The sequence below is a fragment of the Ursus arctos genome, unplaced genomic scaffold (assembly GCF_023065955.2).
Source record: "Ursus arctos isolate Adak ecotype North America unplaced genomic scaffold, UrsArc2.0 scaffold_32, whole genome shotgun sequence".
In the NCBI taxonomy this organism is placed as follows: domain Eukaryota; kingdom Metazoa; phylum Chordata; class Mammalia; order Carnivora; family Ursidae; genus Ursus; species Ursus arctos.
The window spans coordinates 26173375-26196944 of NW_026623008.1; the positions used below are offsets into that span (position 1 = coordinate 26173375).

At 37.2% G+C, this 23570-nt stretch overlaps 1 protein-coding gene across 7 annotated transcripts in view; it reads left to right on the forward strand.

Moving 5' to 3' along the window:
• The window catches only part of ZMYM4 (zinc finger MYM-type containing 4), a 142213-nt gene that overhangs the window by 18270 nt on the left and 100373 nt on the right, over positions 1 to 23570 (forward strand). For 3 of the 7 annotated variants that reach the window (XM_057305389.1, XM_026516702.4, XM_057305390.1), the window contains exon 2: positions 6889 to 6950. The exons of the other annotated variants lie outside the window; for them this stretch is intronic. The gene's annotated coding sequence lies outside the window, so the exon portion shown is untranslated. The remainder of the gene's footprint in view (positions 1 to 6888; positions 6951 to 23570) is intronic. 7 annotated transcript variants of the gene reach the window in all.

Sequence of the window (23570 nt, forward strand, 5' to 3'; positions counted from 1 at the left end):
AGGAAGTTCTAGCATACACTAGGGGGTGATTTCTACAAGCAAAGGGGAGAAATTGGGGAGTGTCATGGTAGCCTTGGAAGTCATTGTTGGGAAGTGAATGTGAACATTACCTTTTTCTTGCCTTCCATTCTGTGTGACACTTGAATTATTTAAGAAGCAAATGTTTGCTCCAATTATTCCTTTCATTCAACCCTTTTGTTCCCCTGAAATTGACTATGTTTTTTCTTGAATTCCATTATATCATTGTAACTTTCTTGCTTTTTTGTATCATCTTCATATGATTTTTCATAGAATTTATGTCAGAGTTGACATATTTCTCTAAAGATAGTTACAGAAAATATGCATGCTTACCATCCTTCAGTTTTTCTTCATGTTTGATGTCTTAACGTATAAGAGAAGTAGATATTCTCCTCACTGTTATTTTTATATATGGAAAATAAATTTTAATGAAGCAGTATATGATCATTATGAACAAGAAGAAAAGGGTGTTGTATCTAGTAACAAAGGAAGATTTGCTTTATTTGTTTAGTTGTCATTTGTTGGAAGAAAAGAATACAGAAAGGCCCCAAAATAGTTATTTTCAGGGTTGTTGTAAGTGACAAGTTATATAGAAAAAAAGCTGCTTGTTTTGTGTGAGGAGTACAACTCTGTTTTTAAGAGGTTTCTAATAGATTACTTTTTTAAAGCCTGTGTTATAGAAATTTTAAACTATAGATGTAGAGCAAATAGTTCAACTAATGGTCATGTACTTGTCATTTGTCTTCTTTAACAGTCATCAACTTTCTGCCTTTTATTTATTCCTCTCACATGTCTTTCCCTATAATATTTTAAAGCAAATTATAGACATATTTCATTTCACCTATTAATACGCAAAGTATGAATCTCTAACACATGGAGTTTCTTTTTTAAAAAAATCATAATACCATTATCACACTGAACAAAATCAACATGATTCCTTAATGTCACCTAATATTAGTACAACTTTCTTACTTGTTTCACAGAGTTAGTAGCTAAAACAAGGTTTGTGGGTTGTTACGTCTTTTAAGCCTCTTTTAATCAGTAAATCTCCCCATTTTAAAAACTGCCATTTATTTTTGGAAGACGCTGGATGATTTGTTCTGCGGCATTTCCTGCATCCTGGGCTTTGCTGCTTATATTCTGATGTCATTGAACATGTTCCTCTGTTCTTCATGTTTCTTCTAACTTGTAGAAGTGTAATTAGGTTCAGGTTCAATTTTTTTGAAAGAATTCTTCATAGGTGGTACTGCGTTCTTCCTATGATACCACTAATGGAACCATCACGTTCGTCCTTGTTCAGGTGATGTCAGCCTAATCCATATATTTAAAAGTTCCTCTTCAGTTTTTTTTTAAAGGATTTATTTATTTATTTGAGAGAGGGAATTAGAGTGCAAGAGTGAGAGTGAGCAGGGGAGGGGCAGAGGAAGAGGGAGAGAGAATCCTTTTTTTTTTTTTTTTTAAAGATTTTATTTGTTAGAGAGAGAGAGAGAGAGAATGAGAGCGCACACACAAGCAGGGGGAGTGTCAGGCAGAGGGAGGAGCAGGCTTTCTACTGGGCAGGGAGCCCAATGTGGGACTTGGTCCCAGGATCCTGGGATCATGACCTGAGCTGAAGGCAGATGCCTAATGGACTGAGCCACCCAGGAGTCCCAGGAGAGAGAATCTTTTCTTTTTTTTTTTTTTTTTTTTAAGATTTTTTTTTTTTTTTTAAGATTTTATTTATTTATTTTAGATAGAGCACAAGCAGGGAGAACAGCAGAAGAGAGGGAGAAGCAGGCTTTCTACTGAGCAGGGAGCCCAGTGTGGGGCTTGATCCCAGGACCCTGGGATCATAACCTGAGTTGAAGGCAGATGCTTAACTGACTGAGCCACCAGGCGCCCCCCCTCCCCCCCCTCGCCAGCCAGGGGAGAGAATCTTAAGTAGACACCTTGGTGAGCATGGAGCCTGACATGGGGCTCCCTGATCTCCCTGAGATCAGGACCTGAGCTGAAACCAAGAGTCGGACACTTAATCTACTCAGTTGTCGAGGTGCCCCTCCCCTTCAGTTTTTGACCTGAATAGTTTTAGCGTTCATTGATAGTTATTTCTTTTTTTTTTTCTTTTTTCTTTTTTTTTAAAGATTATATTCCTTAAGTAACCTCTGTATCCAGTGCGGGGCTTGAACCCACAACCCTGAGATCAAGCGTCACACTCTCCATGGAGTGAACCAGCCAGGCATCCCGATAATTATTTCTTGATTCACTATTTTATTAGAGATTATAAAATGATGATTTCCTAAATCTTTTATTTCTCCAGTGTCTGGTAGTTATGATTATTTTGTAGAGAGCTTTCCCTTATCAACCAACATTTGGTTTCTTTATTACCTTGAAATATGTTAATATAAGACAAAGACAAGATAGAAAAAAAGGCAAGGTAAAGACAAGATAAACGCTTGATTCTTTTGTCATTTTTGAGAGTGAGTTGAGGACTTGGTAGCCTCCACAAATGACCAATGAGGATTGTTATTTGGAGTAAGGGAAGTAAAGGTGATATGATAAATCATTATAAATAGATTTGTATATTTATTGTAAGTTAGTCTATTATGCCATGTTTGTTGGGTAAAAGCCTTTTTATGTTAGCTCTTGAGTCATTTTGTCATGACTCCAGTAGTCTTTGATAACTTCCTTGTTTCCTGGTGCAGGATGAATCAGGCTCATCTGTATAAATCCTACTCCAGACCTGAAATCAGCCATTTTTCCCAGGAGGTCTGGTTCCTTTTAGTGGGAAATGGTATTTAGAGACCCTAACACTTGACCACTTTTTAAAGTTGTATCATCTTAAATTTTAGATTTAGAAGGAGTCTTTGAAATTTCTACCCAGTGTAGGAATCTGTGTCCTGTAAGTATTTTTCACATTCATAATTAGATTCATTTGAATCTAACCATTTAATCTAACCATTTAAAAAGGTTAAATGACAAAGATTCTCATGTTGAATGTCATCTCTACTTTGTTACTTAGAAATCTAAAATGAAATGAAACTAATAAAAGTTAAAAATAAAAGGATACCAATGTGTCAGATTTGCAAATGCAGCAAAAATGAGAATTTTAATATTAAAACAAAGCTATTCATGGCAAAAGTAGTTGTCAGAAATTTCTGACTTTGTTTATAGAAGCCATAATTCACACTGAGGATGTAACTGCCACGAATCATTACGTATCACAAAATCTTGTATTGGTAGATATAAAACAAAAGTTTTAGCAGTTTAGAGGAACTGAAGTTCAGTTGAACTTGGTACACTTAGGAAAACATTATCATCTTTTACACTTTCATGGAACATTTATAGAATTTAATCATAATTGAGACATAATTCATACTTCCAGAAAAAAATGCATATTTTAAAATCTTAAAATTTAGAGACTACATTCTTTGACCACAGTGCAGTAAAGGTGACATAAGTAAAGTCAATTAAAACACACCAACCATTTGGAAATTTTAGAACTTGTAAGTAATTTTTGGGTTAAACAAGTTGAAGCTGCCTTCAATTACAAACTGTTGAGAATATAACAGTGAATATGTCAGTCATACCTTAATAATCATAGTAGAATGTAACAGAGCAAACCATATCACAACTTGGCATGTGAGCAGGCTATACCGTAAAGAAAATAGTTTGCATTAAATACTTTAACGTTAGAAAGAAAAGAATTGCATATTTAACTGTATATGTTAGAACAATGAAATAAACCTGAGGAAAGCACAAGGAAAGAATAAAGTTGAGAATAATGTGTGAGAAAAAATTAATTATGTAGAAAATGTATGGACTGATAAAAGTAGGAGCTGATTCCTTATAAAGTGACCAATAGAGTAAACAAGTTACGAGTTTAGTTGAGGAAAAGAAAGGAAAACAGAAATAGCGTTAAGGAGAAGAATAGCTATAACCACAAATAGTTTGGGGATAATATGTTGGACTTTTTGAAGTATAATTAACTCAGTCCTTTAGGTGAAATGGAAAATTTTCTGAAATAAGTTACAAAATTGATTCAAGAGGTAGAAAACCTTGGAAAGGCCAATAACCATTTAAGAAATGGCAATTAATGTCAAAGAACAGCCCAAGTTTCTAATCTTTCTTTGTACCATTGAAGAACAGTCCGTTTTCATGTTTTTAACAATATTTGCCAAAATAGAAAAGTTCTTATATCAAGATGCTAATAAAGACCTTGATATATTTAGTAATCATTTTCTGTTAATAAAGTCTCTTTTCACAAAACTAAGAATATAGGGTCTTTCACATAATAAAATGTGTTAGAATCCAGCAGTCATCCTTGAAATTTAGGAAGGATGCCTGTTATTACCATAATTATTTATTACTGTTCTGGAAGTTCTAGGGCAATATAGTTAGATGAGGAAAAGAAATGAGAGGTGTAAATCTTGGAAAGTTGGAGAACAAAATTATGATTATTTTCTGACTATACATTTATTTGCCTGGAAATCTCAAGAGTATCAGTAGAAAATATTTTAGGGCTAAGAAGTAAAAATTCAAAAATGAAAGCAATCTGGAGGAAAGGAAAAAAAATGTACTAAGATTATAATGGGATAGTAAAATGTCTAGTTACAATATTAAAATATTTTTTAAAAATCCTATAAAATATAATAACTTTGTAAGTAGTAGGAAAATAAAAAAAGATTGATTCACAAAGTAATACAAAACTAAATTCGTTGGGATAAACCTAAGAAATATGGGAGTTGACAAGAATTTACTTAAGGACATGGTAATTAATAATAATAGTAATAGTGACAACAACAACTAGTCTTTATGAGCATTGTTTTAAGTACCTGTCTTAACTCAATCCAGAAAATCACCTTATAATACAGTGAGGGTAACAGAGAGGTAAAGTGCCTTGTCTAAGTGATATAGGTGCTAGAATAAGGAATAATGGTATTGGATCCCACTCAGGCTGTGTGACTCCAAACTCCAGAGAATCTGTAACCATTATGCTTTGATGGCTCTTGGGAAAAAAAAAAAAGTGATATGCCATATTCCTGGATGGGAAAATCCCGTGTAATAAAAATACATGTCCCATGAAAATAATATTACATCCAACAGGATTTTCTTTTTGATGGTGAGGAGGGTAAACTTTGAGAAAACTGATGAAGTTCAGTAGGAATTATAACTATGTGAAAGATAGCTAACCAAAACAGTTTTGAATTAGAAGAATAATGGGAGAAGTGGAGGAGTGGGGGAATGGTGGGTACCTTGTCCTATAGGATCTTGAATATAATTCTGCTATAGGAGCACTTAAATTATTACAAATAAAGAGATTCATGTCTATATATAAGAATATAGTTATAGAATAAAGTTATTCTTTAAATTGTGTTTGGACAGTTTGCTGGTCATTTGGGCAAGAAATAAAGTTAGATCTTTTCCTCCAGATGCTAAAACACATTTATAGGGATTGAATATATGGATATAAGAAAATGAAATTGTTCCCCCAAAGGATGGGGCACCTGGGTGGCTCAGTTGGTTAAGTGCCTGCCTCCTGCTCAGGTCATGATCCCAGGGTCCTGGGATCGAGCCCAACATCAGGCTCCTTGCTCAGGAGGGGCCCTGCTTCTCCCTCCATCTCCCTCTGCTTGCTGCTCCCCCTGCTTGTGCTCTCTCTCTCTGTCAAATAAATAAATAAAATTTTCAAAAAGAAAAAAAAACAACAACAACCCTAATCCCCAAAAGAAATACAGGTAAATATAACAAACATCTAGATACAGGGAAAGCCTTTTTGAGCATAAACCAAAAAAAGATAATTCAAAAGAATAGTAGATTTACCTACATTGAAAATATTGTCACATTTTTTAAAAGCAAAAGTGTTTGAAATATTTGATGATCAGAAGTGACTTTTCAGAAGAATGGGGTACTGGGCAGATAAAAGCAGATAACCACTTTAGGAGTCATCTTAGAATTCCTCAGGGCTCCACATCCCTAATTTCCATCCAGTCACAGTTCATGCTTCCATTCAACAAATGTTTGAGTGTCTGTTATGTACAAGGAACCATTGTAGGAACTGAGGATACGGTAATGAATAAAATGGGAGAACATTTCTTTTCTTACACAGTTTATAGTCTGTTGATGGGAGAGAGAACTGTTAATCAAATAATGAATGTAGAGCATTTAAAATGGAACACTACTATAGAGAAACATAAAGCAGAAAAAGAGGATGCATTGTGCTATGGTGGAAGGGGCATTGCAATTTTAAATAGGGGCATTTAAGCAAAAATCTGAAGGAAATGAGAAAGCCAGCCATGTGGATATCTCAGAATAGGGAAATTCCAGGTAGAGGGAACAACAGGGCTAAAGGTTGTGAGGCAGGTGAATGCTGTGTATTTTATGAACAGCAAAGAGGTGGTAGCTGAAGGTGGGTGAGCAAGGTAGTGAGTAGTAGGAGATGAATGATCAGGGAGATAACTAAATTATGGAGGGGCTTTTAAGCTGTTGTACTGACTGTAGTGTACATTGTTGGATGTCTCACAGCATCCCTGGCCTCTACCCACTAGATGTCAGTACAGCTCCCCAGTTGTGATTACCAAAAATGCCTGTAGATATTGCCAGATTTTCTAGATTTGGGGAGCAAAATTGCCCCTGCTTGAAAACCACTGTTCTACCTTATGGCTGTAGTCCCTTCCCTCGGGAAGGCTTGGAGAAAGATTTATGGTGTGTAGTTGTGGTAATGGTGCAAGCCCTCCTTCAGGTGGACTCAGTCATGGGTCTGTGAATTGACCAGGTCTGGAAACTGGGCAAATGTCTGTGACTTTCACTGTGATGACTCAAGTCGGTTTTGGGCCACCAGATATAGACATTTTCTGTTATATAGATTAAACTGCCCATCTATTTCATTCCTAGGAACATCGTGATCAATTAGCCACTGCCAAAGATCCCTGCGGGCCAAAGCATTCTGATTACCGGTACGTCCCTGCTGCCCTTATCTTTGGAGTTAAGTGCTGCCACTTGGCCTCTGCTACTTTGGGATCCCATCATCCTCAGTGAAATCAGGGAGCCCATCACAGTGGTGACATGCCCTGAAGTCATAAGGGATTTAAAAAAGAGAGCAGCCACACAGCTTTTCAAGTATGTGGTGCTTCCCTCACTAATTATAGTGTCTTCTGGGCCTTCTCAGGGAATTCAGTTGGGTAGTAGGTGTATAGATTGCAGAGGATAAATCCACTTCAATATTCCTGTCTCCCTAAGCCTTTGCATTTCCTCTTTCACATAATGCCAGTGAAACTTTAGGATCTTAATCTCATTAAATATTCATTGTCAGTGTTAGAATAATTTTGATTTGCATTTCCTTGATGATTACAGCTATATTGTTGAGTATGTTTCAGGCAACAAGTGTGAGCCAACTTCAGCTGCACAAGTTATTGTATCAAATTCAGAATCTGTAGAAGCTCATTCATATTAATGAATTCTAACCTCCTTGGTCTAATATACCTGTATTAGCATCTATTTTCACACATGTGCCCTAGGTTTTTTCCTTTATATATTAACACGATTTTGGCCTTTTTCAGTGTGTAAGCTGTTTCCTCCTGGGTTATGTGTGTACCTGTTCCTCTATAACATGCTGAGATTTGAACCTAGTTATGGGTCTAGTGTCAACAGGAATGATTGTAGTTGGTCTTGAGGAGAATGAGCATCTTCCTTCAAGTCATTTGCTGAGCATATGATATCACAGGACTTTCAAGCAAAGGAAAGTTTCTCTGTTTAGATACAAAAGGGTAGGTTACTGGCACTGGAGGTTTGACATTATTTTTTTCATTCTGATTTAACCACGTTTCCATTTCAAATTTCAGGGTCCCATTTTTTTTTCCTAGTCATTGCTCTTACTTTCGGATGAGAAACTTGGTTAGACTATGAATTCATCTAATGTTATCATTCAGCTATTTGCACAATAAAATTTTGCATTTGATTTTTAGCAATATCAAACTGTGGTTTTAAGAATTAAGAGATTTTTTTGTAATTTTTAAAATACTGTATGAAAGTGGTTTTTTTCAGATTGTGATTTTTTTTTTTTTGAAGATTTTATTTGAGAGAGAGAGCACAAGCAGGGAGAGCAGCAGGCAGAGGGAGAGGGAGAAGCAGGCTCCCTACTGAGTAAGGAGCCCGATGCAGGGTTCGATGCTAGGACCCTGGGATCATGACCTGAGCCAAAGGCAGACACTTAACTGACTGAGCCACCCAGGCGCCCCCTCAGACTGTGATTTAATCTGACAGTTAATGAACTTGAACTTATTTTCCTGTGTACTTGTTCAAGAACACACAGAGAATCCATCTCATGTAACAGACCTTGTAGTTATCACTGCTGCCATAACAGTCAAGTACAACAGCCACTTGGGGTCCCAAGGCACTTGCTTCATTTGGCACTTCATCACAGTCAACCACAGTTGATAGCTTGATGAATTGCAGTGCCACTGCATGCCAGGGATTACTAGTATCCTATTTCCTGTGTAAGCCAGAAGGTACAACCAAGCCAGTCTCCAAATCCCATCTTTGTAGGTCTGTTTACTGTGACCACTACCAGTATCAATTCTATATCAGTCAGAGGTCAGAAACCACGCAGTAATTTGAACAGGGAAGATTTAATATAAAGAATTATTAACCAGTAACAGAGAATTAACCCTAAGGGGGAAAGAGAACTTCAAAGTATACACAATAGCAGGTAGAGGGAGCAGCCACTACCTCTAGGCCTGAGGCACAGTAGCAGGAATAGAACAAATTTGGAAAATGCCTCATTTTCTAACTTCAAGGCTGAGATTCAGATCTTGTTGGAGAGGGTGCGTTACACTGGATGATGGAAAAGTTTGAGGTGCCACATATTTTTGCTGTCAAGCAGGAAGCCCCCTTTTGGGGTGCTGAGAAAAGTCACTAGGCTGCCTTTTTCTGAACCTGGCTAAGAAGCCAGCGGGGACACTGGCATAATTCGTTTGGCCCGTAGGAGTGCTGCTGAAACTTGCTGGGCACCTGCCCTCAGGGGTGCTGACAGAATTTTCTGGGAAACTACCCATGGGGTTGTATATGTGTCACTGAGACTTGATAGGAAGTTGGTGCCTGGGGAGAGGGCCATTGGTTGTTTTGCACACCACTGTCCTCCACTGGAACCAGCAGGTTAGAGCACACTGAGGGGAAGAGAATCCACTTCTGTCTGGAGTATTTCTCTGGTGCCATCTGCTGATAAAGGTTAACATTTTGTCAGCTGGCAGAGAAGAAATGTTTACAGGTACCAGCTTCATTATCACAAAGCAGGGTAGAGAGAAGTGGATTTGGAGTCGAGAGGCAGTATATTTATAATTGGTACATTGAGATATTTACATTTCTAGTACTCTTCATTCCTTTGGGTAGACTCTGATTTCTGTGTGGTGTCATTTTTTTTTTCTTGACATATATACCTTCAATATTTCTTGCTGGGCTGGTTTGCTGGTGATGAATTCTTCCATCTAAAGAATGTGCTTCTGGAAAATCCTTTATTTTGACTTTTAAAAAAATAAAATAGTGGTAGAAAACACATAAAATTACCATCTTACCCATTTAAGTGTACATTTTAAGTGTACAGTTCAGTGATAATAAATATGTTTATAATGTGCAGCCATCTGCACTTTTCTTGTAAAATTGAAACACTATACCCATTAAACAATAATTCATATTCTCACCTACCCCCAATCTTTGGCAACTACCATTCTACTTTCTGTCTCTATTTATTTCATTTAGTATAATGTCTACAAGTTGCATCCATGATGTGCCATGTTAGTGTTTTTTATCATGAAAGGTGGTTTTATTTTGTCACATGCTCTTTCTGCATCAATTGTGAGACAATTTGTATTTTTTTCCCTTCATTCTGTTAATGTGTGTTGTGTTGATTCATTTTCATTTGTTGAACCATCCTTGCATTCTAGGAATAAATTTTACTTGATCATGGGGTATAAGTTTGAGAAAGATTGGTATTTTTGTTTAAATGTTTTGTAGCGCCAGTAAAGCTATCACGTTCAGGACTTTTCTTTTTCAGAGTTTTGTTTACTGATTCAGTCTTCTTACCAGTTATAGGTCTATTCAGGCTTTCTATTTCTTCATTATCTTTTTATTTATTTATTTATTTATTTAAGGATTTATGTATTTGAGAGAGAGAGCATGAGCAGGGGGGAGGGGGAGAGGTTAGAGGAGAGGGAGAGGGACAGACAGACTCCCCACTGAAGGCAGAGCCCCGTGAGGGGCTTGATCCCAGGACCCTGAGATCATGACTTGAACCAAAGTCAGATGCTTAACTGACTGAGCCACCCAGGTGTCCCTATTTCTTCATAATTTAGTTTTGGTAGGTTTGGTGTTTCTAGGAAATTGTCCATTTCATCTAGGTTATCCAATTTGGTGGTGTAAAATTAATCATAGTACTCTGTTATAGTTCTGTTCATTTCTGTAGAACCAGCAATGTCTCCACTTTCATTTTTTATTTTAGTAATTGAAGTGTTTTTTCCTCTTTTTTCTTAGTCTCTGTAGCTAAAATTTTATCAGTTTTGTTGATATTTCAGAGTATCAGCTTTTGGTTCTGTTAATTTTTCTTTGTTCTTTTTCTGTTCTCTATTTTTATAATTTCTGTTCCAATCTTTTTTATTTCCTTTCCTCTGTCTGCTTTGGGTTTAGTTTGTTATTTTTCTAGTTCCATAAGTTGTAATGTTACATTGTTGTTGGGGAGATCATCTTTATTTTCCCTCTTCTTTATTTATGATAGGTAAGTGTTTATAGCTATAAATTTTCCCCTTAGCATTGCTTTTATTGTGTCCCATAAGTTTCGTTATGTTGTATTTTCCTTTCATTTTTCTCTTACGTATTTTCTAATTTCCCTTGTGATTTCTTTTTTGGTCCTTTGCTTACTTAAGAGGGTGTTAATTTGCACAAATTTGTAAATTTTCCCATTTTACTTGTATTATTGGTTTTGAACTTCAACCTGTTGTGGTTGGAGAGGATATTTTGTATGCTCAATCTGTGTTTTTAAGTCTGTTGAGACTTTTTTTCTTTTTAAATATTTATTTAGAGAGAGCAAGAGAGAGCAAGCATGAGTGGGAGGGGCAGAGAGAGAGGGAGAGCAAATCTCAAGCAGACTCCTCACTGAGCACAGAGCCTGACTCGGGGCTCGATCCAGTGACCATGAGATGACTACGTGAGCTGAAACCAAGAGTCAGAAATTTAACCGACTGCGCCACCCAGGCGTCCTAGTCTGTTGAGACTTAACTGTGGCCTAACATATGGTCTATCCTGGAAAATATCCCACATGCACTTGAAAAGAATGTATATGTTGATGTTGTTGGGTAGGGTGTTTTGTATATGTCTGTTAGGTCTAGTTTTATTGTGGTGTTAAATTCTTCATTTTCTTATCTGTCTCCTGTTTGGTTGTTCTGTCTAATATTGAGAGTGGGGTATTGAAGTGTCTAATTATTACTGTAGAACTATTTCTGCCCTTAATTCTGACAGTTTTAGCTTAATATATTTTGATGGTTTGCCATTAGGTGTGTAAATGCTTATATTTGCTCTATCTTGCTGTATCAGACTGTTTTATTAATATATAATGTCACTTGCAACCTTTTAGATTCAGTCTGTTTTGTATAATGTTAGTGTAGCCACCCCTACGGTCTTTTGGTGACTGCATGGAATATCTTTTCCTGTTCTTTTACTTTCATCTGATCTATTTTTGGATCTAAAGTGATTCTCTTGAAGGCCGCATATAGTTAGATTATGCCTTTTTTTTTTTTTTAAGATTTTATTTAAAATCAGAAAGAGCTAGAAAGCACAAGCAGGGGGAGCAGCAAGCAGAGGGAGAGGCAGGCTCCCCACTGAGCAAGGAGCCTAAACAGGGACTTGATCCCAGGACCCTGGGATCATCACCTGAGCCAAAGGCAGATGCTTAACCAACTGGCCACCCAGGCATCCCTGGATTATGTCTTTTTAATAATTCTGATTATTATTATTCTGATCTATGTTTTGATTGGAGAGTTTAAGACATTTAAAGCAATTAGTGATAAGGAGGGACTTCTGTCATTTTGTTGATTGTTTTCTATATGTTTTCTAGCTATTTTGTTCCTCATTTCTTGCATTACTATTTTGTGTTTAGTTGATATTTTTTGTAGTGAAATGTTTAAACTCCTTTCTCATTTCATACTCTGTATATTCTAGAGCTATATTCTTTGTGGTTACCCTGGGGATTGCATTTAACAACCGAAAGTTATAACATTAATTTGAATTTATACCAGCTTAACATCAATAACATAGAGTAACTGCTTTTTTACAACTCCAACCCCACACCTTTGGTTATTGATATCACAGACTTAAATCTTTATACATTGTATGTCCCAAAACATGAGGTAGGCATTCTTTATTTTTTAATTTAATTTTTTAAAAAAGATTTATTTATTTGACAGAGAGAGCACAAGCAGGGGTTGCTGCAGGCAGAGGAAGAAGCAGGCTCCCCTCAGAGCAGGGAGCCTGATGCAGGGCTTGATCCCAGGATCCTGGGATCATGACCAGAGCCAAAGGCAGTTGCTTAACCAACTGAGCCACCCAGGTGCCCCAGTACTAGCTTTTATAATTGCCATGCAGTTACCTTCATTGAGATCCTCATTTCTTCATGTTTTTGGAATTACTGTTTTCTGTCTTTTCATTTCACAGTGCTGAACACCCTTGAGCATTCTTGTTTATATGAGAATGTCTTAATTTCTCCCTAACTTTTGAGGGACAGTTTTGCCAGATATAGGAATCTTGTTTGACTATTTCTTCTTTTAGCACTTTGAATATACTAGCTCACTGGCTTCTGGCTTCCAGCATTTCTTTTTTTTTTTTTTTTTTTTTTTTTTTTAAGATTTTATTTATTCAACAGAGATAGAGACAGCCAGCGAGAGAGAACACAAGCAGGGGGAGTGGGGGAGGAAGAAGCAGGCTCATAGCGGAGGAGCCTGATGTGGGGCTCGATCCCACAACGCCGGGATCACGCCCTGAGCCGAAGGCAGACACTTAACCACTGTGCCACCCAGGCGCCCCATGGCTTCCAGCATTTCTGATGAGAAACCTGCGCATGTGCTTTTTGAGGAACCGTTGTATGTGAATCATTGCTTTCTTGCTACTTTGAAAATTCTTTGTCTGTGGCTGTCCAAAGTGTCTCTGTGTGAATTTCTTCGAATTCATCTTACATGAGGTTTGTTGAGCTTCGGGGATATTTATATTCATGTCTTTCATCAAGTTTGAGGATGTTTTCGGTTTATTATTTTTAAAAATATTTTCCTTGCCCCTTTCTCTCTCTTCTCCTTCTGGGATTCCCACGGTGTGTATGTTAGTTCACTTGTTGGTGTCTCTCAGGTACCTAAGTGTTCATTTTGTTTCTGTCATTTTTCTTTTTGTTCCTTAAACTTGATAATTTTCATTGTCCTGTCTTCAAGTTTGCTGATTATTTCTTCTGCCTGCTCCTATCTGTCTTTAAATCTCCCTAGTGAATTTTTCATTTCAGTTACTGTTCTTTTCATCTCCAGAATTTCTTTTTGGTTTCCTTATAGGTTTTTTAATTTATTGTATTTCTACTTTGTTTATTTTTATTATTTTTAAAATCTGTATTACATCTTTTGTATCAGATTGTGAGGAATTTACATTTTTTAAAAAGATTTTATTTTATCCACTTGACAGAGTGCACGCACACAAGCAGGGAGAGTGGCAGAGGGAGAGGGATAAGCAGGCTTCCCGCTCAGGCTGCTGACATGGGGTTCGATCCCAGGACTCCGGGATCATGACCTGAGCTGAAGTCAGATGCTTAACCAACTGAGCCACTCAGACGCCCCTCTACTTTGTTTATACATTGTTTTCTTGACTCTCTCTATATCTTTCTTTACTTCTTTGAGCATCTTTAAGACAGTTATATGTTTGTTTAGTAGGTCTACCATCAGGTCTTTTTCAGGAATAGTTCCTGTTTATGCTTTCCCTTTGTATGGGCTGTGTTTTGCTGTTATTTGTGATTTTTGTTGTTGTTGAAAACTGGACATTTCAGTCTAATAATATGGTCATTCTGAAAATCAGGATCTCCCCTTTTTCAGAATTTTTAAAAATACTTCATTTTTTTGATTGTTATAGACTGTCTTTGTGGTTAGGACCAGCCTGAAGTGTCAATTTAAATTCTTCTCAGGTCTTTTCTCAGTCACTGCTTTTCCCTGGATATGGATAGTGAGTTTTTAATTTCTTCTGTATGTGCAGTTGCTTTTGAATGTCCTACTCTTTTTAATGTCTGGCTCCCAAAGGGGACAAAAGAAAAAAATGAAAGGGAAGGGAAGGGTACTGGGGAGAAGGAGGGACCTGTAGCAATGGGGGTTGGTGCAACAAAAATGGCCATTTGCCTCTTTGTCTTCATTTCTGTGATCAGAAGCTGCAATGAGGAATTAGGGCACAGATCTCCAGTACTTGGAGGATATGGTCATTTTTGCCCACCCTAGTTCTCACAAGCTGCTTCTGGAAGGTATGTTCAGCTGCTTGCCCTATAGATGGAGATGGAGGATGGATAGCTGCTACCCTGCTAAGAGCTGAAATTGACCCAAAATTTCCCTTCCAAACCTACACCTGGAAGTTGCAAGCTTTCAGTGGACTCTAGAGTTCCAAAAACAGTTTTATCAGATAGAATAAATCTGTGTCATTGTTGTCTAGATGGGGGAGATAGAATCCTGGTGCTTTCTTACTCTTCTGTCTTCTCAGAATCTCAATAAAGTTGATCTTTGAACAACATGGGTTTGAACCTCATGGGTCCACTTATACTCACATTTTTTTTAAAAAAAAGATATAATTTATTTATCTTTGAGAGAGCAAGAGCGAGCAAGCGCATGAGTGAGAAGAGGGGCAGAGGGAGAAGCAAACTCCCCACTGAGCGGGGACCCTGATGCAGACTTGATCCCAGTACCCTGGGATCATGACCTGAGCTGAAGGTAGTCACTCAACTGACTGAGCTACCCAGCGCCCTATACTCAGATTTTATCTGATAAATGCAGTACTTACAGCATAATACTGTAAATGTAATTTCTCTTCCTCATTTTTAAAATAATGTTTTCTTTAATCTAGCTTCACTGTAGAATGTAGTGTACAATACATATGCAAAATATGTATTAATTAATGTTATCTGTAAGGCTTGTAGTACAGTCAGCTATTAGTAGTTAAGTTTTTAGGGAGTCAAAAGTTATATGTATGTGTGTGTGTGTTTTTTAAAGATGTATCTATTTTTAGAGAGCTTGTGGGGGTAGGAGTAGAGGGAGAGAATCTTTCAGGCAGACTGCCTGCTGAGCAAGGAGCCCCATGTAAGACTCCATCCCACAACCCATGAGATCATGACCCAAGCCAAAACCAAGAGTTGGATGCTTAACAAACTGAGCCACCCAGGTGCTCCTATATGTGGATTTTTGACTGGGGGCGGAGTCAGTGCCCCATCCCCCATGTTGTTCAAAGGTCAGCTGTATTTGTTAGTAAATTTTGAGAGAGATTGGTTGTGAGAGAGAGTTGGGGAAGGGGATTGAAGCTGTCTGATATTATGATTAACTTTACACTTGGAGAATTCAGAATACTCTGCAATGTTCTCGTGTACTCATTTCCAAATAGTACTATTAGATAACTGTATTGAAGTGGCATTTTTTTTTTTAAAGATTTTATTTATTTATTTGACAGAGAGACAGCCAGTGAGAGAGGGAACACAAGCAGGGGGAGTGGGAGAGAAAGAAGCAGGCTCCTAGAGGAGGAGCCTGATGTGGGGCTCGATCCCAGAACGCCAGGATCACGCCCTGAGCTGAAGGCAGACGCTTAATGACTGAGCCACCCAGGCGCCCCTGAAGTGGCATATTTTTAGCTTAATTAAGTATATTGTTGTTATTTTTTAATATTTTATTTTTATTCTAAAGACAGCAGTCATTATAGATGATTTGAAAGTTTTAAAAAAGTATAAAGATAAAATTCTCTTGTAATATCAGTATTCAGTTATGTGTATATTTATCTTGCATGCATATATGTATTTTAGAGATGAACATATGCTAGCTAAAATTCTTTTGTTCATTTTTGGTGAATAGTTGTATAAATTGTAAACACAAGTATAGATGCCTGTAAGCACCACCACAAATAGGATTAATAACAATTCTGTTGCTCCAAGAAACTCCTGTATGTTATGCCTTTGTTGTCATATTATCCATTCCCTCTTAACCACTGGCAACCACAGTTTTATTTTCTATTACTGTAGTTTTGTCTTTTTGAGAATGTCGTAAGTGGACTCAAATGGTATTTTTAACGTTTTGAGACAGGCTTTTTAGAATCAGTATTTTATCACTTTTCAGAACTTTGGATCCCACCTTATAGGTTGTTTTACTCTTTCCCTTTGTGGTGTTATCATCTCATATATACAGAGCACATCTGTATCATATAGTGTTATTTTTACATTTAGCTGTCAGACATGTAAAATAACTAAGGGTGTAAGAATGGATTGTATTTATAAATAGTTATATTTATTTAGATCGTTACCAGTTCTTTATTTCTAATATTCTAAATATTCTTTTATTTTACTTTTGTATAAAAAAACTTTAAGTTCTTTTAGAGGAGGCTTGTAGATAGTGAATGCTTCTAGTTTTCCTCATTAGAGAATATCTTTATTTCTAAAGAGTATTTTCATTCTGTGTAGCTGTGTGGGTTGAAATTTCTTTCAGCACTTTAAAAGTGTTTTCTTCTGGGGCGCCTGGGTGGCTCAGTCGGTTGGATGTCTGGCTCTTGAATTCGGCTCAGGTCATGATCTCAGGGTCATGAGATTGAGCCTCGTGTTGGGCTCTGTGCTGTCAGTGTGGAGTCTGCTTATCCCTCTCCCTCTGCTCCTCCCCCCACATGCACATGCTCTCGACAGTTCTGTCTCTCTCAAATAAATAGATAAATAAATAAAATCTTTTTAAAAAGTGTTTTCTTATTTTGGCATCCAAGATTTCTGATGAGAAATATGCAATGATAGCTAATATGTCATTTTTCTCTGGCTGTTTTAAAGATTTTTTTCTTTGTCTTTAGTTTACAGCAGTTTCATTATGAGTGTCTTGATTTTGATATCTTTAGATTTATACTATTTGGGATTTGCTTAGCTTGAATTTGCAGTTATATCTTTTTCAAATTTGAAAAGTTTATGACCATTATTTCTTTAAGTACTTTTTCTGCATTACAGTTTTTCTTTCCTTTTGGGACTCTGATTACATGAATGTTATTCTTTTTGATATTGTCATATGGGTTTCTGAGGCTTTGTTCTTTTTTTTTAAGTTTGATTTATTTATTTTAGAGAAAGGGAGCACAATTGGGAGGGGCAGAGAGAGAGAGAATCTCAGGCAGACTTAGCACCGAGTGTGGAGCTCAATATGGGGCTTGATCCCATGATCACGAGATCACAATCTGAGCTGAAACCAAGAGCCAGGGCTCAATGATAGTGCCACTCAGGCACCCCTCATTTTTTTTTAATATTTTTTTCCTCTTGTTCAGATTAGGTAGTTTCTATTAATCTATTTTCACGATTCTTTCCTCTGTGTCTCTGTTTTGCTCTTGAACCCATGACTGAGTTTGCTTTAGTTTATTACCATTTTTTTAAAGATTTTATTTATTTGAGAGACAGAGATAGCAACAGAGAGCACAAGCGGGGAGGAGAGGGAGAAGCAGACTCCCCGCTGAGCAGCTGAGCCTGACATGGGGCTTGAATCCAGAACCCTGCGATCTTGACCTGAGCTGAAGGCAGACGCTTAACTGACTGAGCCACCCAGGCACCCCACCACTTTTTTTTATCGTGGTAAAATATGCATAACATAAAATTCACCACTTAGACCATTTTTAAGTGTGTGATTTATTTCATTGATAGCTTCCAATTGTTACAGAGCCGCTATCTATCTCAAAGACTATTTCAGGGGCGCCTGGGCAGCTTAGTTAAGTTTCTGCCTTTGGCTCAGGTCATGATCCCAGGGTCCTGGGATCAAGCTCCATGTCTGGGTCCCTGCTCAGCAGGGAGCCTGCTTTTCCTGCCTCTCCCCCTGCTCATACTCTCTCTCTCTCTCTCTCTTTCTCTCTGTCAGATAAATAAATAAAATCTTTTTTTAAAAAAAAAAGACCATTTCATCATCCGGACTGAGCTATGTTCCTGTTAAATAATAATTGCCCATTATCCCCTGACCCCAGCCCCTGGTAATCATTCATTGAGGGTTTCTTTTTTCTTTTTGTTTTTTGGTGTTTTAATTTTTCAGTTCTAAAATTTGTCTGGTTCTTCATTCTTTTTTTTTTTTTTTTTTTTTAAAGTATTACTACCCTGGTAGTGTGTAGTAGTACTTCTTTTTTTTTTTTTTTTAAGATTTTATTTATTTATTTGACAGAGACAGAGACAGCCAGCGAGAGAGGGAACACAAGCAGGGGGAGTGGGAGAGGAAGAAGCAGGCTCCTAGCGGAGGAGCCTGATGTGGGGCTCGATCCCAGAACGCTGGGATCACGCCCTGAGCCGAAGGCAGACGCTTAACCGCTGTGCCACCCAGGCGCCCCCCTGGTTCTTCATTCTATTTTTTTGTTGCGACTTTATTAGTTTTTTTGTTTTTTTTTTTAAGATTTATTGACTTATTTTAGAGAAAGAGCACTAGTGGATGGCAGAGGGAAAGGGAGAGAGAGAATCTCAGGCAGACTCTGTGCAAAGCCTGATGTAGGGCTCGATCTCATGACCCTGAGATCATGACCTGAGCTGAAATCAGGAGTTGAACGCTTAACTGACGGAGCCACCCAGGTGCCCCAGCATCTGCCATTTTTATCATTTATACTAAGTTTATAGTTCAGAGGTATTAAGTATATTCATACTGTGTGCAAAGATCACCACCATCTCTAGAACTTTCTACCTTATTCTTTGTAAAGTCTGCACAGAATTCCATAGTATAATGTGTATTAATAAATCATTTGATAATTTCTCTGTAGAGGGACTTTTTTCTAATATTTCATTGTTGAAAATAGTGTGGCAATGGACGTCTGTCATGTGTTTTAAAGGCACAGGAACAATTCTAAAGGTTAGGAAATTTGTAAAGAAGATGTGTGTGGGGATGCCTGGGTGGCTCAGTTGGTTAAGTGTCTGCTTTGGGGTCAGATCATGATCCCAGGGTCCTGGGATTGAGTTGCACATCGGGCTCCTCACTCAGCGGGCAGTCTGCTTCTCACTCTACCTCTCCCCCCTGCTCATGCTTTCTCTCTCTCTCTCTCACTCTCTCTCTCTGAAATATATAAATAAAATCTTTAAAAAAAAAACTGTGTGTTAAGATAAAAAACCTTTATTATCACTTGTTTTCGTTTCCTTTTTAAAAAGTTATATTAAAATGTATATTATATATTTAATGTATGTATACCTTACCAAGGCTTCAGATTTTATTTTCTGCTTATCAAAATGATACATGATTATTTAAGAATTTGAATATTGTAGAACTATTTATGATTGAGATTGTTTATCTCAATTCTTTTTTTTTTTTTTTAAAGATTTTATTTATTTATTTGACAGAGAGAGACAGCCAGTGAGAGAGGAAACACAAGCAGGGGGAGTGGGAGAGGAAGAAGCAGGCTCATAGCAGAGGAGCCTGATGTGGGGCTCGATCCCGGAACGCCGGGATCACGCCCTGAGCCGAAGGCAGACGCTTAACCGCTCTGCCACCCAGGTGCCCCTGTTTATCTCAATTCTTACGTATACACATGTGCAATTTAGATATATATAATTGGTCTGTTCTTGGTTTCAAGAGGTATGTTTCAGGTCTGTGTGGATCCTTTAAGAAAATGAGCAACTAGGGGCGCCTGGGCGGCACAGCGGTTAAGCGTCTGCCTTCGGCTCAGGGCGTGATCCTGGCGTTATGGGATCGAGCCCCACATCAGGCTCTTCCGCTATGAGCCTGCTTCTTCCTCTCTCACTCCCCCTGCTTGTGTTCCCTCTCTCGCTGGCTGTCTCTATCTCTGTCAAATAAATAAATAAAATCTTAAAAAAAAAGAAAATGAACAACTAATCTTGAAATAATTCTAAAATAGCATTTGTAGACATTTCATCAATTAAGAGTTTAGAGATATATATTTGAGTGTATCCAGTTTCTGTATCTAGGAAAGCAGTTTCTAGATTGCTGATAACTAATTTATATGTATTATGCCTTTTCCTGTCCTTTAGAAAGAGATAGCTTGTATGTATTTAGTAAAATGTTCATTCAGAAAGACAAATAACTCTTGTATAAAGTGAATGATCCAGGAATACTAAGTTTTCATATATGTTAGATTTTTTTTTTTTATTGGTTTCCTCTTTGTTGGTATGTTAGATTATTTGGGGTTAATGTAACATGACACTATAAGTTTGAAAACTAAGAACTACGAAAATTTAGTTAGAATTTATTTTTTAGTGACAGTTTTTTTAAATTTTTATTTTTTCAAATAATCTCTATACGTGTGGGATTTGAAACTCACAACCCTGAGATCAAGAGTTTTATGCTTTACTGAGTCAGCCAAGTGCCTCTATTTTTTAAATTTTATTTTTATTAGAGAGAGAGGGAGAGAGAGAAGGGAGGGGCTGATGGAGTGGGAGAGAGAGAAATCTAAGCAGTCTCCACACACAGCATAGAGCCTAACATGGGGCTCAGTCTTGTAATGCTGAGATCATGACCTAGTCCGAAATGAAGAATCAAATGCTTAATCAGCTGAGCCACCCAGGCGCCCCCAAGTGTCCCTATTTTTTAGTGACACTTTAAGTTTTATCTTTCTGGCATCTACCTGTATTATCTTGTGTAATGTATTAAATGTTATACTAAAATACAGTTACATACAATCTTACTACTATGCATTAATTGTAGTTTGGGGAAAAAATCACAGAATTTAGATTTTGGTACTGTCTTCCATTATTAAAAAAGTTGATGGGATATCTCTAAGGGAATAAATGTTTTGATTACAATGAAGACAACTGATGGGGCTTGCTTTTAAGTTATTCTTTAAATAGAAGTACTTTTTGATTTGATTACTTCTATAAGACACTCTCTTAAGAAATTTAAAATATTTAAATTGTATTTTCTCCCAATATATATCCACGATAGTCAGTATTGGGCAGTGATGAATACAGTGACTGCCAGTATAGTTCACTGCCTAAGGGGCCAGAACTGATTTTGCACCCTTAGTGCAAATGTCAACACAGTAAAAATACAAATAATGTCTTACTATTATGGCAAAAATAGTTTTCACTTTGGTAACTCCTGAAAGGGTGATGGGACCCTTAAGGAACAACTATTTCTGGGGTTTTATTCTTTTTTATGTTTCTTATATGGTTGCAGGTTTTTACAGGTTGAGTAATCTTTGCTTTCTGCCATTATTTCGTAGATATTTTGAAGCTAGATATCAGTTGGCTCTTCAATTTTTTGTCAATATATATGATTTTGGGGATTTTTTTTTGGATTGATTTTTTTTTTTTTTTTTTTTTTTTTGGTTTCTGGCAGTTTGCCACTTGATTAAAGTCAGGGTTATGAGGTTTTTATTTTTACTGTAAATAATTGAAGAAACCCCCTTTATTTGTTGTTAAGTTTTGTAATTTACAAGTTCATATTTGCTGTAGATTTTAAGAAGCACTGAAAATATTTGCCTTGAGTAACATCATAGATTTTATTATAAATGTTTCTAGTTTTCCAAACTTGTATTTATACATTCTGTTGGAGTATTAAACTTGGTGACAAAAGTGTAGTTTAATTGTTCCAAACTTACTATAAAGAATCATGGGAACACATATTTTCCTCCTTCATCAGTTTATGTGTAAGGGTAAATAGAGCATTCTGTACACTCACATTGAAAGGGAGACGTTATCCACTTATTCCAAATGACTTTTTCCACTTTAAGTCTGGATAGCTTAATTTTCTTCTTAGCTGTTATGAAAAGAAGTCACGGAAGAAGTCATTTTAAGGTGATAGCTTTTCACAAATGAATCTGAGTTTGTTTGAAGCTGTTTTCACAGCAGTGACTAAAAATTTATACTCTGTACTTGGTGATAAATTTTGAGTTTTATTTCTATTATTGTTACTCAGTTTTTATAGCTATCTAAACAGATTATTTCCATAAAAATACATAATGTAAATTTAACATTCTTATGAATTCTTCCCCCCCCCCAGAAGTTTGCACCTCTTAATCCTCTTAAGGTATTTTGTCTACCCTCCACCGTCTTCCCACTCTGGTAACCAACAGTTTCCTGTATCTGTGAGGCTGTTTCTGTTTTATTTTGTTTGTTTTGATTTTCAGGTTCCACATTATACAGTCTTTGTCTTTTTCTGTCTGAGTTAATTCACTTAGTGGAATACCTTCTAGGTCCATTCATGTTATCACAAATGACAAGATTTCATTCTTTTGGGGGGGAAGCTGTCAAAGATTATTATTTTATTTATTTATTTTAGGGAGATAGAGTGAGCCTAGGAGTCGGGAGAGAGAGGGGGAAAGAATCTCAAGCGGACTTCAAGTTGAGCGCAGAACCCGATGATGCAGGGCTCAATCTCCTGACCCTGAGATCATGACCTGAGCTGAAATCAAGAGTCATACCCTTAGCTGACTGAGCCACGCAGGCACCCCAGGATTTCATTTTTTTTTATGGCTGCGTGATATTCCAGTATGTATATGTGTGTGTATATTTAATGTATTCAAACACACACCCACATCTTTATCCATTCATCTGTCAGTGGATGTTAGGTTGCTTCCATGTCTTGGCTGTTGTAAATAATGCTGCAGTGAACGTAGGCATGCATATATTTCTTTGGAGTTGTGTTCTCATTTTCTTTGGGTAAATATCCAGAGGTAGAATTGCTTAATTATATGGTATTTCTACTTTGAGTTTTTTGAGGAACCTCCATACTTTAATTTTAATTCCAGTGTAGTTAATGTACAATGTTGTATTCAATTCAGGTATATATTGTAGTGACTCAGCAATTCCATATATTACTTAGTGTTTATCAAGATTAAATGTACGCTTGGGGCGCCTGGGTGGCACAGCGGCTAAGCGCCTGCCTTCGGCTCAGGGCGTGATCCCGGCGTTATGGGATCGAGCCCCACGTCAGGCTCCTCCGCTGGGAGCCTGCTTCTTCCTCTCCCACTCCCCCTGCTTGTGTTCCCTCTCTCGCTGGCTGTCTCTATCTCTGTCAAATAAATAAATAAAATCTTAAAAAAAAAAAAAAGATTAAATGTACGCTTAATCCCATTCACCTGTTTCACCCATCCCCCACCCACTTTCCTTCTGGTAACCATCTGTTCTCTAGTTAAGTCTGGTTTTTGGTTTCTCTCTCTTTTTTCCCCTTTTTTTCATTTGTTTTGTTTCTTAAATTCACGTATCCGTGAAATCGTATGGTGTTTGTCTTTCTCTTACTAGCTTATTTTGCTTAGCATTATACTCTCTAGATCCATTTATGTTGTTGCAAATGGCAAGATTTCATTCTTTTTTTTTTGGCTGAATAATATTCCAGTGTGTGTGTGTGTATATATACCACATCTTCTTTATCCATTCATCTATTGATGGATGC